The sequence below is a fragment of the Nicotiana sylvestris genome, chromosome 12 (assembly GCF_000393655.2).
Source record: "Nicotiana sylvestris chromosome 12, ASM39365v2, whole genome shotgun sequence".
Taxonomy (NCBI): domain Eukaryota; kingdom Viridiplantae; phylum Streptophyta; class Magnoliopsida; order Solanales; family Solanaceae; genus Nicotiana; species Nicotiana sylvestris.
The window spans coordinates 79,483,069-79,501,024 of record NC_091068.1 but is presented as its reverse complement, the minus strand read 5'-3'; positions in this window follow the sequence as shown (position 1 = coordinate 79,501,024).

Here is a 17,956-nt window from a genome sequence, read left to right as displayed (position 1 = left end):
CTCTCTTTTTCATTTTACGGGCCCTTCTAACATCTGCCGCTGTTGGTTTGAACCCTAATCCGAAGGTGTCCAGATTTTTGGGCAGGGACACAGATTGAATAATGCCCTGAAGTTCAGCCCCCAGACCTTTCCCAAGCACGAACCCGTTATTCAGCATTTCTGATACTACCATGACGGTCGCAGCTGCCACCCTGGGACATGGCATGCTTTTACCCTCGGGCACTCTGCTCACCGGGACCGTGTCGAAGACCTGATAAACCCATGGTCCCTTATCATCTTCAGTTTCTATAAAGGGCACAATGGCATCATTCATGGCGCATGTGGGATCTTCCCCATGTAACACAATTTCTTGTCTGTCCCACTCGAATTTGACCATTTGGTGCAGCGTGGAAGGCACGGCTTTGGCCGCGTGAATCCATGGTCGACCCAACAAAAGATTGTAGGATACTGCAGCATCCAACACCTGAAATTCCATAGTGAACTCGACTGGGCCAATAGTCAATTCGAGTACAATATCCCCTACTGTGTTTGTTCCTCCTCCGTCGAACCCTCGAACACAAATGCTATTTTTGCGGATTCTATCCTCATCGATCTTCAACTTGTTCAATGTGGACAACGTGCAAATATTAGCACTCGATCTGTTATCGATCAGTGCCTGAGCAACCATTGAACCTTCACATTTGACCGTCAAATAGAGAGCTTTGTTGTGTTCTGTGCCTTCCACGGGTAATTCATCATCAGAAAATGCTACCCTGTTCACTTCAAAGATCTTGTTGGCAATTGTCTCCAGATGGTTCACTGAAATTTTGTCGGGCACATGAGCCTCATTCAATATCTTCATCAAAGCTCGGCAATGTTCGTCAGAGTGAATCAATAACGACAACAACGAGATTTGGGCCGGTGTTTTTCTCAATTGTTCAAAATTGGAATAATCTTGCACTTTCATCTTTTTCAGAAACTCTTCTGCCTCTTCTTCCTTCACAACTTTTTTGACTGGCACTGGATTGTCTTTAGCGCCCTTAGCCTTTCTAAACTCGTCAGGGGCAAAACAACGTCCCGACCGAGTTAGTCCTTGTGCTTCACAACTCTCTTCCTCAATTTCCTTTCCTTTGTATGTCACCACTACCTTGTCATATCTCCACGGTACGACTTTGCTATCAACCATGGGTAACTGGACTACCAGTTTTATGACAACCGGTTCTACGTAGGCCCCTTTCACAACCAACACGGGTGCAGATGATGACCGTGGTACCACTAACTTGACTGGCTCCGGCTTTTTTGCAGCCACAAATGGTCCTTTTCCCATTACCAACACTGGCTTGTCTTTTATTGCTTTTAACTGAACCACTGGCCTTGCACTCACTGTCTTTTCTTTGGCTTCCGTAGAACGAATCACCATAACCACCTGCGAAGGTTTTTTAGGCTCTGTTCCCTTATGTATCAGTTCAATCATATTGGCCTCATAATGTGCGGGTAACGGATTTTGGTTGATGTTTGGGGCCTCTGGAGCCTGTACTTCAATACGGCGATTATCAATGAGCTCTTGTATTGCGTTTTTCAACTTCCAACATTTTTCAGTATCATGGCCTAGCATCCCTGAGCAATACTCGCAGCTAATAGAATGGTCCAGGTTTCTGGGAAGGAGGTTTGGTGCTTTGGATTCAATCGGGGTCAACATTCCCAACTGTTTCAATCTGTGGAAGAGAGCGGTATAAGATTCTCCCAGCGGAGTAAATGTTTTTCTGTTTGGGGCCTTCTCACTTCTAAAAGCTTGATTTGGGCGGAAGTTGGTTCCTGGTCTGTTTGCCCTGGGAGGTGGATAGGTGTTTTGTGGGGGTGGATGAGTGTTTTGGGGATTCGGTGTACGGCATTGCGAGTGCACCGGGGGCTGAGTGTAGGTCTGGGTGTGGTGGATAGAAAAGTGTGGTTCCGGTAGTGGATAGTAGTGTTGCAGTGGGCCATATGAGGTATATTGGTAGTTTGGGTGGTGGGGTCTGGGTTGGTTGTAGTAGAGTGGAGGGTTATTGGGCCTGGACCAAGCGTTAACTTCAACTGTAACAACTTCTTCTTTCTTCTTCTTTCCAAGCACACCACCAGTACCGCTTTGGATGGCCTGGGTGGTTGCTTTCAAGGCCGAGTAGCTCAAGATCTTGTTAGATTTCAATCCTTCTTCAATTATGGCTCCCATCTTTACCACTTCATTAAACGATTTTCCGACGGAGGTCACCAGATGATCAAAATAGGTAGGCTCCAATGTTTGCAAGAAGTAATCTACCATCTCACTCTCCCTCATTGGAGGATCAACCCTTGCAGCTTGTTCCCTCCAGCGGAAACCAAACTCTCAAAAACTCTCCCCAGGCTTCTTTTCCAGTTTCAACAATGACAAACGGTCGGGGACTATCTCAAGGTTACATTGAAAATGGCCAATGAATGCCTGTGCCAAATCATCCCATGTATACCATCGATCGGGGTCTTGCCTCGTGTACCATTCTAGCGCTGACCCGCTCAGGCTTTGACCGAAATATGCTATCAACAATTCATCCTTTCCCCCAACACTTCTCATTTTGCTACAAAAGCCACGCAGATGGGCTACTGGGTCACCGTGCCCCTCATACAAGACAAACTTCGGCATTTTAAACCCCGCAGGCAACTGAACATCAGGAAAAGGGCACAAATCTTTTTATGCGACGCTGACTTGGTTACCTAAACCATGCATGTTCCTGAAGGATTGCTCCAGGCTTTTGACTTTTCGAATCACTTCCTCCTGTTCTGTATTCTTAACTGGTTTCTCAACCTCTCCCGGGATTTCAAAATGGGGAGAATAGGTGTATGGCTCAGGTGCTTTGAAAGTGGGTTCGGGAGGGTAATATTGGGTGTCGTGAGCTTGGAATAGTAGCTCACTGGATGATCTATGTAGTGGGGCTGGGGGAGGTGCCACAAAGACGGGAACCATGGGTGGTGGAGGGTTCTGTTTAGGGGGTGGAGATGGGGGAGCGTATGAAGTGGTACCATAACCCTGGGCATGATAGGGGAAAGCTGAAGATGCGTGGGGGAGTGGTGGGCTCCTGAGCTTGGGCCAAGGGTGGGATGTAAGATGGATTAGCAGGATATAATGGTGTCGGATGTCCCTGAGACCATGCCCGATGCATTTCAGCCATTTGTGCTTTTAATTTCCTCATCTCTTCTTTCATAGCACCCACATCTGTTACCTCAACTTCATTTGAAGGGTCTACGATGCTGATTTCCGAATCCTGCCCTGTCATTTTTACTTGATCTTTCGACCAGGTGTTGTATGGGTGAGTTGCCAGAATTGCCAATCAACTAACCACCTACCTGGACTCACACATTTAGACAACCACTTTGTTAGCGATTAGGTTTTAACAGATTTAACAACCGCACATTGGCATGAATGCATTTATACAATTAATCATTTCTATTATGCATTTGCTCGATCGCATGCGTCATCCTGGCACTTCGTTCCTCGTTTCCTTTTACCCTTCTTTCAAATTTCATCACCTCATCCCTTTCTTGTGCTCTTCTCTTTCTTTTGTTTCTTTCTCTTTTGTGTTCCCGCTCATTTCTCTTTTGTTTTTCCGCTCTTTTCTCTCTTTCTCTCTTTCCTTGGTTTTTCTCTTTTTTTTACGATTACAGTCGAATCCTATAGGGATTGCCTACGTATCGTGACCCCGCACGAATCAGACCAAGCGTAGTTCATGAAAATAAATGCGACAATACAGGGTGAATTTTTTTTGGAATTTTCAATTTTCATTACTAAAACAAACTATTACAAACTCAACACTTTTCGGAATGAAACTAACAGACGCAAATTAAAAGCAAATACAGACTCTAAGACTACAGACGTACTCGACCTGGAAAGATAACAGACATACAAAATACTGACTCAAAAATGGTAGAAAATTACAGACACGGACTATGCATACTCTAGTGCTTCAAAGTTAGGTGTCCGCGGGGCGTCGTTCGGCCTCGCCGCGGGCCTAGGATCCAAATCCCTTTCAAGCTGCTCTAACTCGTTTATGGTTCGCTTCACATAGATCATCACTGCTGAGACAAACGTAGTATAGGTCATGTCTTCACAAACCCGGAATCTCCTGAAAATGGCATGAGCAATGGCTCTGATCCTGTCTCTTGTTTGCTTCTTTTCTATGAGCAAGCGTCTTATCTGATCGCTGCACGTATTTAAAGCTCGAGAGTCCTGCAGGTGTTGGTCTTGCAGCCGCTGCACTTCTACCTCAATTTGGGCCAATAAGTCGTAACAATGTCCACTTTCAATTTCAAAATCTCTAGCCTGCCTAACCGTTTTACCCTCAAGGGCAACCACTTTTCTTTTTAAGTTGGCGACAATTTTCTCATGGTCCCTTTTTAACTGATTCAGGTAATGGCGACGCTCCTCTATTCTTGTAGCCCATTGCGCTTTAAGTTCTGCCACGACATTCTCAGATTTTTCTAATTCATCCCGCCATTCCCTGACTTCATTTTCTAATCTTTTTATCAATTGCTCATCTGATCGGCTCCTTGGTTGCTTATCGACGGTTATCTTCAGTTGCCGGATTTGGGCCCTAAGTGCTTCATTTTCTCGAGTCAGTCTATTCTTTTCACCTTGATCTGCAACAACCTGTACACTGTTCTCGAATTTCAGACTCTCAACTTGCTGCTTCAGTTTACCAATCTCAACTCGATAGCCTTCTTCCTTTGCTAACCAATCCCACTGCTCTTGGGACGACTTGGCGAAATCTTCGAGATGAGGTCTTTTAGCCGGTCTCCCGCGTGCCACGTCACCTCTTAACCAATCATGATACCCTGGGGCAACTTCCCCTTTGACCCTATCTGACACACAAGTGTTTGCCATCAAATGTTGACACTCACTCCAAATTTGGCGAACCTCCTCCTCAGGGAACCGACCGTCAGGACTAATTTCGACCACTTGGGTACTCAGATCTTCATCTCTTAGTACTACTTGATACCTTCCGAGTTGCCTCAGAACCCGATATGGTGCATAGGACTGGATGCTTTTGAGTCCCATTAACAAAAATTGTGGCCGGGCTGCTGGCATATATATGATTTCTTCGACAGGCAACCATCCAAGCACCCACTGTATCTGGCTGGAATTGAGGTTCCGAAATAATAATGCCCAGGCCGTGACTCCTTCAGGTAGACTAGCCCCTTTGATTCTTGTGTAAAATTCACCTATACAAGTTTTCTCAACCGAACCATAACTCAATAGCTGAGAGCGAGGGCACAAATGCTCAGTCATCCACATTTGTAACAGCAAGTTACATCCCTCAAAAAATTTGCCCCCAGCTTTGCACGCAGTGAGTGCTCGGAAGATATCAGCCACGATCATAGGTGCTAAAGTGCTTTTCCCCATGGTTTGCAAGGTACTGACGACCCCTGCTACTTTCAAATCAATATTACCATCTTTCCTTGGGAATATTATGAGGCCCAAGAAGGCTATCATAAAAGCCACCCGTCTGTGTTCCTCCTATTTTTGTCGGTTACTTCTACTGCATAGCTTAAAGTCTGGATTGTTGAACCCGCCCACGTGGCCATACCTATCATATATGAAGCGGAAACTGCAGAAACCCTTTGCAAAATCAGGATGATGAACTGTTCGGGGTATTTTCACGGAATCCAAGAATCAGTGTATGGTAATAGCTCTAGGAGCAATCAAGTACTTGAACCTCAATGGAGCTTGATCACTTCCGATATACCCCGCTATTTCTTCTAATGTTGGGGTGAGCTCACAGTCTGAGAAATCAAATACATTATGTGTCGAATCCCAATGGGCGACCAACCTGATAATATCCCCCCGAGGCTGAATGTTTAATAAATCCGGAAGGTCTTTCAAATATTTTTTCACTTCGTCTTGCCCCTCTTTGCCTAAATCATTCCACCATAATTGCAGCTCAAAAGGGATTTTGGTCATTATTGAAAAGGGCTCATTTATCATCGTGCTCATCCTGCACATTTATTAAAGCGTTTAAGCAAAAAGAAAACTTTTTATTTGAAAAAAAAAACTATCTATATTTTGACTCAAAATTACCGATATATTTTCAAGCGAAGCACTTGACTCTCAAACATGGCCCTTCAGCATTTTGGGAATAAAGATTTTAAGGCTATTTATGACAAGACGACTCTACTTATCTTATTCACAATTCTTACTTCTCTTTTTTTTTTAAATTTAAGATGAAAATACCCAGTATTGCAACACGGTCTTTCAACGCCCCGAGGACGAAAACTTAAGGCTTTGTGGATTGAAAAAAAACATGACCACAGGTGGCTATCTATGCAAGGTCAGCCTTCCGGCGTTCCGTTTGGGAACATTTGGCTATTTTTGACAAAAGGCATCACCTGGTTTATTTATGACAAAAATTAAAATTTTGATATTTTTTGGTTTTTTTTTGCAAAGGGGAGGTTGGACCCGATGAGGGTTGCCTACGTATCTCACACCCTGTGAGAATCAAACCGGCGTAGTTCGGGCAAATTAACCGAACTATTTTTGAAAACAAAACTCTTTTCTTTTTCATTTTCCATGGCATGACAAACTATCTTTCCTTTTCTATTTTGAAAACAAGACAAAATAACGACTCTCTTTTTCTTTTTCATTTTCAACAAAAAACAACCTATTTTTCCAAACTAAAAATAAAAGACTCTGTTCCTATTTCTTTTTCAACAAACAATAAAACAACCTATTTTTCCAAACTAAAACAAAGACTTTTTTTCCTTTTTGAGTAACACAAACTATTTAAAACTAAAATAATTTTTCATTTTCTCAAAATTTCGGCAGAGTTTCGGCAGTATTTGGGCATTGGTTTTTTTCTAAAAAATAGTCAATTAGCTCTCTACACTATTATTTCTCTCTTTTTCTCTTTTTCTCTTTTTCTCAATTTTTCGACATTTAAAAGCCGGTCAACCCCTGTGTGGTCATTTTCATTTCAGGATGGTCATTTTCATTTCAGGATGCTAGTCCTAGACGGACCCAACCCCTGTGTTGAGTCCCCTAAGTCAAATGCAACATGATGCAAATAATTGTTCCTACTAGAGATCCGGCATGAAGTCATGTTATTCTATGTTCAAAATCTGGGTCGGTGTTCTAGACTGTGTACCGAGCGGATAACTCAAGTCGAGGAGGGGGCAACTTACCGGGAACCAAAAGACCATCCGGCTTCGCAACTTGTCCGGCATCTTTCTTATTTCAAGGTATGACACTAACAGAATAGGGAGTCTCAACCAGTAAGCACATCCCCGGAGGTAAAGAGAGAAGGGCGTCGATACAGTTTATATACAGTTCAGATAATATCAAAGCGGTAACATTTAGCACATTTAGCATAAAACATGTAGGAAAATCAGATACAATTAAATACAACAATTTATCTAAGCTCGAATTCTGAACCCTGAACCAGAGATTCTGGGTTCGTTCCCCAGCGGAGTCGCCAGAGCTGTCACACCTCCTTTTTCACTACACCCCACAAAGGGCATGAAGGAGTTTTTCCAATTAAAGGACAATCGGAACGGGATTTAGTTTAATTATTCAGAGTCGCCACTTGGGAGATTAATGGTGTCCCAAGTCACCGGTTGAATCCCGAACCGAGGAAATTTATGACTCTGTTAACAGTCTGCGAACCAGAAATCCGAGTAAGGAATTCTGTTAACCCGGGAGAAGGTGTTAGGCATTCCCAGGTTCCGTGGTCCTAGCACGGTCGCTTAACCATTGTATTTGTTTTTATCTGATTTTAATACATGCTAACTTATGTGCTTTTTATTCGTGAAACCTCTTATTATCATTATTTATTTTAAAAGAATTATAACGTCGTGAAAACGCGTTTCGAACCATGTCGCAATCAATGCACCCGTGATTGTCAACACGTTTTGACTTCGGCGAGATTTGGATTTGGGTCGCATCAATGCGCACCCGAGTTCAAGAAGGTACTTTAATTAAAACCGCGCTTAAAGATTCTAACGTAATATTATTTTGGGGAAGACCGTGGAGTTCGCTAAATGGCCATCCCAAATTCTAATCATTTTTTAGTAACCTCATTGAGGGCCCCGTAATTAGTGATTTTATTTGGGCGAGGCTAGTAGTAATCCCGAAGTAACTATGATTTCCTACTTATTATGTGTCTCTAAAAGACTGTTAATTTAGAATTGAATTACATTGAAGAAAACTAAGAACCAAATTCAAATAAAAAATGGGCCTGCCTCATGACTTTGATATAGTCCAATTGGCCCAACGAATATGGGTACGATTCCACTGCAACAATTGATATAACATCAACGAGTCACTACACTGACAATGCATACCCTCATTTTAACTGAAGTCATGAACTCCAAAATTCCTAAACGATTTATCCTACCAATTACCTATCAAGACATGCTGCTTTTAATGAACTAAATCAATTGTGAATGAGTTTTGTTTCATGATTTTTAACTGTTTTCGATACCAATCTACCAACAACAAACCAGGTTTGCCTATCAATTGATTTCAGACCCTTTAATCAAAAGCAGACATTCTGTTATACTAGCATGATCAACGACAAAAATATTAGTAACTAGGCTAAATGTCACCAGACCTGCTCCTGAATTCACATGTCATTTACATAGATCCAATTGCTACTGATGACTATTAAATTCACACAAACCTTCAAATTAGACCAAACCTATGCTCAATGCTATTTCAAATGCCCATTTCAACAATTCAACGTTGTGCAACATTCAACATGTAATCAACCTTACTGGACAATCTTAATTACATATAACTGCCAGTTTATATAACAGAAAACTACACTATGAATATCAGTTAAAACACAGACTGCCTTCAGTTGAATAATAGACCCTTTGAACATTTCATTTCAACTTCAACGAGCATACATCAGTGGGGTTCAAAGAAATGTACCTAGAAATTGGAATGTAAATAGAGAAAAGGAAAGGGGTCAGCTACTTTGAGCAGCAACAACAACAAACTCAACAATATACACCACAGAACATGCCAGGAACTGCTTTGAAAATCAGAAATACAAGAAGACTCCACAGATCAATTCAACACACACTTCAAATGCACTCCTAGCCCTCCCAGCTGAACCTAAACACCTCTGCAATACTGCTAAACCCAAAACCCAACTGAAATCCAAAACTAATAATGAAACTGTAAGATTGTTTTTGATTTCCTCATTTTTTGATGTTTTTATTTTTTGAATACTGGAATGGAACTACTAACTGGAATTCAAAGCAGGGAGGAGATCCTTTTGTGGGGATTTTCGAGCTTAGAGCTTAAGGAAGAAGAAGAACCCCCTTTCCCAAGGCATTTCATGCCCTTTTATAGGCAACCAAAAGAGAATAGATCAGATTCTGATTTTCTAATTAGTCCCTTCCCTATTTTCAGTTTAGTCCCTCTATTCTTGACTTGCTAAACAAGTAAGCACCCCTATTGTGCTGAAATGTGCACTAAAATCCCACTCTAGAAGGCCCTAGGGTATTCCCCTACCCATACAATACCTATACTGCCCTTCCATATACCTTGATATTACTATTCCTATCAGAACTACCCTTTTCCATACCCAAACTACCCCTGAAGGCTTCTCTAAGTTACTGATCCTACCCTCACCCTTAACAGCTATAACCAATCCCCTAATTTAATCTAAAACTAACTGAAATTGATTAATTAGCAGTCAGAAATCAACTAATTAAACTAACCAATCCCAATTGCTCAAATACACCAACTTAATCAAACTAAGACAAACTAGAAACTAGGATCAATCAAAGCAGGGCTTAAGCTAACATGATCAACGTTAAATGAAATTAAACTAATTCTTAACCAATAAACTCACAATCGACCATTCAAATATCAAACTCAGAACTAACAGTAATTGACAGAACTATACTAATACAAATAAATCATAAAATTAACAGAACACTTAATGAAACAAAAACTGTAACTAAAACTTCAACCATGCGAGTAAAAAGAAACAGGAAAAACTCACAGAAGCACGAGGAACTCCGGCCAGTCACTAACGTCTGAATCCTTTCAGATTTTTGACGGGTAACATCCCTAACCATGTGTTCTTACAAGAGAACACATGGTTAAGGATACTACGGTTCGAAATCACAAAGATTTTGGTTTAGGGTTTTGGCCAGAAATTCTTAGATCTAAGATTCGAGCCGTTTCACAGTGATTTGAAGGAAAATAAACATGGATTAGTGTTTAGGGAAGGCCGGGGATTGTGTGGTGTGATTTTGGGCTGGTTTGGATAAACCTTCGATTTGACCAGAAACTTCAATCGAAGATTCGACGAGCTCCAGCCTTATTCGAGGGGAACCAGTGGGGGGAATGGAAAGAGGGGAGTGAGGAGGACGAGTGGTGTAATTTTGGGCTTGAACGGTGCAGGTGACGTTCACCGCCGGCGAGGGGTTTGATGGCGGCGCGGATTAGGGTTCGTTGAGGATAGGTAGGGTGAGGAAGATGAGGCAAATGGGGTAGGGGGAGTTTTCGGACATTTATATACAAACAACCTAGTTAGATCCGGACCGTTGGATTGATGAGATCCAACGGTCGTAATTGGGGCTGGGGAAAACGACGCCGTTTCAACACCTGGGAGGAGGACCGGGTAAGGATTTGGGCTGGACTAGTTTGGAACGGGTTTAGGGGCGTTTGGGCCTGAAAATTCCAACGCATTGGCCCAACTTTGGGTTTTTAATTAGACCACTTTTTTACTATTATTTTCTTTTTATTTTCTTTTCTTACCTTTACAATTTTTATAATTTTTCTAATTTTTATGGAGATTTAAAACTAACATGAAATCCTAGTTATTTCCAAACGAAGACCAATTAATTCTTAAAATTGTTTGAAAACTATTTCATGACGAATTCCCAATAGAAATCATTAAAATGCAAAAATGAACTAATTTTGTGATTTTCCATGTTTTGTTCTAAACAAATTAAACTTTAGTTGATAAAAAAAACATAAAACTAAAACCTAAATGAAAAAATGCATATTTTTGTATTTTATAAAAATTAATATGCACAAATAGAATGCAACAATTATCAGAAAATGATACCGAAATGCACAAAAATTGTAAAAATAAAGAAAAATTATTTTGTTTGGGATTTTGGGAATAATCATATTTAGGGAAAAAATCACGTGCTCACAGCTATATATCGAACTTGTAAGACCCCTAAAAAGACATACCCTCGATATAGACGCCTAAACTACTTCACTCAGGATCAAAATGGCTCTGGCCAAGCACAAATTACTATGGTCATACGGATGTACCAGCCAAACAATTGCGACTCGGGGACGCCCGACCGTCGCTACAAAATCACAGGTCATTACTTCGAAACTACTTCAAAAAGAACCGGTTAAACAGGTTACCCTCGGCATAGGCAACAGAGCTTCAACCATGTCAGCTCCAAATCACAAGCTTCAGGCTACTCAGCCTCCGAGCCAAACCTCTCGAGGTGCTCAAACATTGCCGCAAGTTACTCGAAATAAGGTTCTTCCCGAATTAACGGCGGGTCAGGCAAAAATTACTTCAAAAGTCCTTAACGAGGGGAAAATAAAGCCAATAAAAGGTCGCTTCGACCCAAAGCATAGGAGCCATTGTCGCTAGCTTACTTTAAAAGGTCTCTTCGACCCAAGGCGTAAGAGCCATTGTCTCTAGCCCGCATAAAAAATCGCATCGGCCCAAAGCATAAGAGCCATTGTCGCCAGCTCACACAAATTGGAAAACTTGAGGGTCGATTGAGCTCGAGTTTAAACCCAACTCGGAGACAGAACCCAAAATAGTTAACTATATATGCCTAAGGGCAAAGCGTAAGAGCCATTGTCACCAGCCTAATGAGCCTCAGGTCCATGCACATAAAAGTTCACTTCGATCAAAGGCGTAAGAGTCATTATCGCCAGCTCACACAAATTTGAAAACTTGAGGGTCTCTATTGAGCTCGAGTCGAAACCTGACTCGGAGACTGAACCCAAAATAATTAACTACATATGCATAAGAGCAAAGCATAAAATCCATTGTCGCCAGCCTAATAAGCCTCGGGGCCATGCACATAGAAGATGGCTTCGATCAAAGGCGTAAGAGCCATTTTCGCCAGCCCACGTAAACGTAAAAACCTGAGCGTCAAATGAGCTCCAGTCAAAACCCGACTCGGAGACTAAACCCAAAATAGTTGAACAAAAGCATAAGAGCTCAAATGCAAGCTTATACTAAAGGTCGCATCGACCAAGCGCGTAAGAGCCCCCAGGCCAGCCTAATGAGCCCCAGGGCCGTATCATCAAACCTAAAGACTCCTACTAACTCAAAAGGTCAAAGATCTGGCTAAAATCTTGGCTAAATGAAACCCAGAAGATACAAAATCGCGAGGATTCCCTCTTATACATACAAGTAATGGAATACAAGCTCCGTTTACAGCATACTATGAAAGCTATATACACAAGAACAAGAAGAAAGTAAACTTACCCCTTTGGGACTATGGCCCGGCAGCCTCGTCCTTGCCATCTTCGGCATCATACAGAAGGAACTTGGCATCATACTCCTCACCCTTAGCTTGCTCGATCTCTTTCAAAAGATGAAAGCTCCTAGCATGAATATCCTCGAGAGTTTCCCTCCGAGATTTGCATTTCGCATACTCTTTGCTATTGCTCACACAATCGAGGGCTCTCCTCAATTCAGCTCTAGCAAAAGTAGTGCTCTTCAAATAGGCCACTGCTTTTTCATCTACCCTGGTGCTGCTCATTACAACCTCGGCCTAGACATTCACTACCTCGGCCTTCGCCTTCGAGAGATCGAATGCGAGCCTTGCGATCATGTTCGCTCATGCAGACTCATTTCCACGAACGATCCGGATTTTTGCCCAAGGGTAGAAATCATAGCGAAATCACTCTCCTTGTCCGCAATTTGGGTATCTACATGGGATTGCAGCTCGCCGAACTCACATTTGACCCTGCCAACTTTGCCCCAGAGTCGCTCCAGCTCCCCCGTTTTGCTCTCCAACTGAAATATCGAAACGTTAACCTCTGAAGATGAAATAAGGAGCATACGTCAACATGAAATGCAAGGTACCTGTCTCTCGAGGAAGCTCTCGTGGCTCCGGCTTCAATCCGCCTCACACCACAAGGATTCCAGCTCGTTTTCGTTTTTCACACAAAGAAGCTTAAGGGATTTCTCCTTATCCAAAGATCTCCACAATCGAGCCTCATAACGAAGTAGCTCGTATTTGAGCCTATCAAAGGCCTGCAAAAGAAAATTCAATGATAAAGAAAGGGTGTGAAATCGGAATGGCCCTATGCCGGTTACCAAACTTACCATAATGCCGAGCCGCTGAGCCTCACCAATGGTCGAGCCAATGTTCGATGGCTTAGTGTCCCCCGAAGAACCTTTGTCAGAAGAAGAAGGCACCACGTGTCCCTCACTCTTTGAAGCGCTATTAGCAGAAACGGGGAATGTTTTTTCGAGAACGAAAGCCTCCGAAACCAAATGATCGGTCGAATTGCGTCTCCTGAACCGCTGAGAGGGACTCACCCCGCTGCGAGCCTCCTCACACCCCAAAGATCCTTTCCGTTTATCATCGACCCTCGACCCCAAGGTTAGTAGTCTCTCCTCCTCCCCCAGAGGGCATGGCCTCATCTGAGAGAAATCTCCAGTACTTGCGGCGGCTAAGTTAGTAGGCTAAAAAGAAGAAACCCCATTTTGGGGAAGCAAACCACTAGGCGCCTACCATGATGCTTTGCCTCACACCTCCCTTTGGACAGGTCTAGCCACCTGCGCCTATCATAAGTTGAGCAAGTTCCAGCTTACGAGACCACTCGGCCAAATCAGGGACATTGTTTGGCAACCAGGGAGTTGCTACAGAAATGAAACAAAAAAATGTCATTACAGAGCCCGCCACCAGTCAAAACGATGAAAAAACAGGTGCGACACTTACGTGTGAAGTTCCATTTCTAAAGAAAGTGCAAAAGCTCTCCAGGAATGATATCGATCGTTTGAGCTCGAACGAACTGGTTCGTCCATCCATGATCCTCATCCTCTTCACTGCTAATGATGGGAGCCCGGGTGGATCGACGCTGCAGAGCAATCAAATCTCGATAGCGCAGTGGCCGATATAGCCTCACAAGATGACTGAGGGTAAACTCAATCCCGTCCTTGTTGGTGAAATATCGTATCATCTGCAATATCTTCCAAAGGAATGGGTGAGCCTGCGCCAAGGTAACCCGATATGTCCGACAGAACTCAAGTACGACCCGGTCGTGGGGACCCGATGCAAAAGTATGTGTGTACATGCTCAAAAACCTCTCGACATAGGCCATGATGCTCTTCTCAGAGGAAGGTACTTGTAATACCTTACCTTCTCCCCATCCGCAATCTTTTCTGATCATCTAGAGGTTTTCCTCTCCTACTGATAAGATCAACCTCGACGCATGCTCCTGATATCCTGGAACATTAGGAGGTCTTCCCAACGTAATATCTATTCTCGAGGCCTGCTCACCGGGCACCGGTGGTGTACCACCGACCGAATGCGGAACGTAGATAGAACTACCCTCTCTTTGTTGGGCAGATATCGACATATCAGCCATGGCTATGATAAAATAAGAAGGGGTAGGTATAAATTTGAGCAAAGATTTTGAGTTGGAACAACGGGAGAACTAGCACAAAGCGTCAGGTTCCGTGGTCACTCAAAATAGAATAATCACCAATTGAGAGGAAAATGAATAAATATATAGGGGCAAGGCAGTGGCCGCTCGCCTACCTAGAGGGTCAATTAATTCTGGTCGTGTTAACATCAACCTTTTTCTAGGGAAATGTACTGACAGGATCACCTCGAGGTCCCTGTACCAGACTACTCGAATGCTACTATCCCACGAAATTCGAGAAGCAGCGAGGCCAATCTAACTTCGGGACCGAAGTCCTCGCTATCACTGTACCAGACTCCTCGCTATCACTAGCACCGGCCCTAAAGAAGCTGCCAATCTAACTTCGGGACAGGACCAGATTTAGGGGTCCCGGTAGATCCAAATACGGTTTTCGAAGAGCTAACGCCAAAAGTCAAAGGTTAACTCCACACGAGCAACGAGGTAAGAAGAACGAAAAGACAGAGAGAAGAAAAACCCTTTTTTCATTACCAAAAATATATTTACAAGGGACGTCTTTACAAGACTCACTCCCCCGGGAGTACATGCACAAAAAGAAAAAGGGGAAAAGGCAAAAGCGACACGAGGCATACTCTTCATCGCCACTATCCTCCGAACCATCTCTGGGACGATCAAAAGTGCCAACTTTATCTCCAGCCCCCGGGCCTCCTCAATTCCAACTGATAGATCGACGCCTCCGGCCTCGATCTCCTCCATGGTTTTCCTCCTTGCCTCTGCCCTAGAATGTTCGATGGCCCGAGCCAGTTTTTGCTCGGCCTTTATCGATATGTCATGGGCTATTTGATTCACTGTGGCTGCGCCCTTCAGGTAAGTAGCAACATTTCCTTCGATCTCAGACTTGGTCGCAACCAGCGCAGCAATCTCCTTCCGAGCATCCTTGAGAAGATCATGGGTCGACGTCAACTCCGAGGTCACTGCCTAGTTTTGTTTCCTCAGCCCGAGGATCTCCACATTCAGTCGCCCAGTCTTCGAGTCTTTTTTCTCGAACTACAAAAAGAAAAGTAAACTAGTCAGTATCGAATTATGGGAGTAAAGGAAAGACTCATGCATAACAAAATACCTGCTCGGCAAGGGCAGCTTTTTCTCGGAGTGCTCCCTCAAAAGTAGCCCGGAGTTTGCCTGACTCTTTCTCCTTCCGGGTAGAACGAGCCTCCGACTCTTACAGTCATAAGGAGAGCTTCTCAAGCTCCTTCTCACGGCACGAAAGCTCCTCGTTAAGCTTGGAGAGGGCATGATCATACATCTCCTTGCACTACAGCAAATTAGAAGAGTTAGAATAATGAAGAAAGATGCTTGAGGCTAAAAGAAATATACTTAGTAGATATCACCTGTTGCATGAACCTCTCGACCGCCTTGACAGGGCCGGGAGCATCAAGAACGACGTTCCTTCTAACATCGTCAAGAATATTTCCCAGCGTGCCTCCCCCTTGAGAGGACCCCGGCTTTTGCGGCGTTCACATCTTGAGCATCCCTTAGCTCCCCTGATGATAAATAAGATCCAAAAATGAAATTATCTATGTCACCAATGTCCCCGAGGGGCCAATTCTGCTCCTAATAAGCTCCGGGTCCCGACCTTCCAAGGTCAGCAGCAATAGTCCCCCAACAGAAACTGCACCGAACCCGGTCATGGCATCCGAGTCAACATTGACAAATTCCTCGAGGATCTTCGGTCTACGGGGATGACCTGAGTTAGCCGTCCCCGATACAACAGCTTCCGGTTGGAGTGTCTGCGGGGCTCCCTCTCCTCCAAATGGTATCCACTCTCGTCATCATTTTCGTCCCCAGTACTGTGGCTTGCCTCGGAAGCAGAAGCTGAGGTCCCAATGGAAATTCTAGGCCTATGCGGCTTAGGTTTCTTTGTCACAGAAGGGTTGGTAGCCTCCTTGCCTTTCCTTTTATTACCCTCGACAAGCTCCGAAACCTCTGTCCCGCTTTCAGGGGTGGTCTTATCAGCACATTCTCGCCAAGGCCTGCACGAGCATAGCATCCACAACTTATCAGCATAAGAAGGTACAAGAAAAAACATAGGGTTAAGACGTAGGCGACAAGAGAAACTTCACCATGGTTCTTAGCCATCCACTACATCTTAGCCAGGTCGATCCAAGATCGAGCAAGATACGGAAACTTGTTGTCCAAACTCCCAATCCATCCTGGAAGATCCGAGACCGCTTCAGGATACCAAGTGACAGTTGTAGAAAACAAAAGAGGTCATCTTTTTTGGAAGAGAGAAAAAATATCACAAAACATGTTCGAAGGAAAAAATGCTTACGCTGCATGTTCCACCTCTCAGGTAAAGGCATCCTCCCGACAAGAATGATGTCCGAGGTTTTAACTCAGACGAACCTACTCTTCCATCCCCGATCTTTCTCCTCATCGGTGCTCAAGAAAAATGATTTCTTGGGTCGATGATGAAGCCTAATCAAGCCTCGATAGAACTGGGGGCTGTACATCCTCATCAAATGATTCAGGGAAAAGGTCTCGTCCCCAACCTTATCGATAAAATAACGAAGCATCAAGACTATCCTCCAAAAAGAGGGATAGATTTGACCGAGCTTCACCTGATATTTATCGCAAAAGTCGAGGATGACCGGAACTATCTTCGGGGGAGGGGATCCAGAACGATCGGCCAGAACCAAAGTAAAGAGATAAGTATATACGTGGAGGAAACCGGCTTTGTAATCTATTATGTTCTCATCAGGGATGAGAATCTCCACCTCCACTACCTTCCTCCACCGGTAGTCCCTTTTTACCGTCCCTATATCGATCACGACACTGACGTATCGGGACACGTGTTCGCATCAGCCCGGTGTAGCAAGGGGTTTATCGATGGTATAATCTTTTGACATGTCAAGATCGGGGGAGTGCATTGTCCCAGGGTAGGTATCACTTTTGTCTTCTTCTTAGACGGCCGAGATGAAGAGACGACTTCGTTTCGCCGAGGAACCGTCTTGGAAGTTCTGGCCATTACGATGGTAAAAGTTTCTTTAAGAAAGTAAGAAGGAATAATGTAGAAGGAGATGGGTCTGGATTCGTGAATTTAAAGATGTTGGGAAAATAAGGATAATCAAAAAGTTGATATATTTATAAGAATCACATGGACAGCGAAAGGGATGAGCCAATAGTGGTTCGTGAGTTTCTCGATAGTCGCATTTGACGGCGACCCTTGCACAGTTTTTTGGGGCATGGCATTTAATGCTCTAATAGGCTGACGTCATGGCGATGATGTCCTCGGAATAGAGGCTCAAAATCATTTCATATTACTTCATTCTAGGAAACGCAAAACTATCTATATAC